Source organism: Malurus melanocephalus, unplaced genomic scaffold, assembly GCF_030028575.1.
Source record: "Malurus melanocephalus ecotype Western Australia unplaced genomic scaffold, MMel_1.1 scaffold_182, whole genome shotgun sequence".
Lineage (NCBI taxonomy): Eukaryota > Metazoa > Chordata > Aves > Passeriformes > Maluridae > Malurus > Malurus melanocephalus.
In genome coordinates, this window is record NW_026623414.1 from 1,027,503 (window position 1) to 1,028,147 (window position 645).

General features: G+C 61.6%; 1 protein-coding gene across 1 annotated transcript in view; it reads right to left on the reverse strand.

Annotated features, from left to right (window-relative positions):
• Nucleotides 1–205, reverse strand: part of ANO1 (anoctamin 1) — a 72,868-nt gene extending 72,663 nt beyond the window's left edge. Inside the window, exon 1 of the mRNA XM_057373006.1 lies at nt 185–205. The gene's annotated coding sequence lies outside the window, so the exon portion shown is untranslated. The remainder of the gene's footprint in view (nt 1–184) is intronic.
• Between the last annotated feature and the right edge of the window lie 440 nt (nt 206–645).

The window sequence follows — 645 nt, forward strand, 5'->3', positions numbered from 1 at the left end:
GCGGGGACAGCGGGGACAGCGCGGCCGCGAAAGGTCAGCGCGCCCTGCGCTGCGGGGAGCGCCCTCCGCTCTGCCGCTCCGCTCCGCACCCGCGCCTCGCCCTCCGCTCTGCCCCGCACCGCTCCCGGTGCTCTCCCGAACGCTCCCGCACCGCTCCCTGGTGCTCTCCCGAACGCTCCCGCACCTTGCCGTGTTTGCCGAGGCGCGGCTGGCTTTGCTTGGCTTTGCTTTGCTGTCGAAGCCCCGGGAGCGCTTCCCCTCGCCCAAAGTGCGGGCTGGCCACTCCCCGGCTCGCCGCGCCGTGTTCCTCAGCCCCGGTGGGAAGAGTGACGAGATTCCCAGCTGGGAAAGCAGGAACAAGGTTCTCCTCCGCCCCACTGGCACRGGGGCAGCCAGGGCAGCCCGTCGCCCAGGGAAGCTTCTTCTCCCAGGTGTGGTCCTGGAGGGATGCTCTGAATATTGCTCTGAATGTCACCATAGACACCAACCAACTCAGGTCCTCAAAGAATAATTTTTTTAAACTTTTTTTTTTTTTTTTTCCCTAGAAATGTGAGGTGTAAAGTAGCTGGCACTCGCTTTCTATGCCTCCCGCTGAGCGGCTACAGTATTTATACAGGAGTTTGAATAGGATTTCAGTCTATTCCC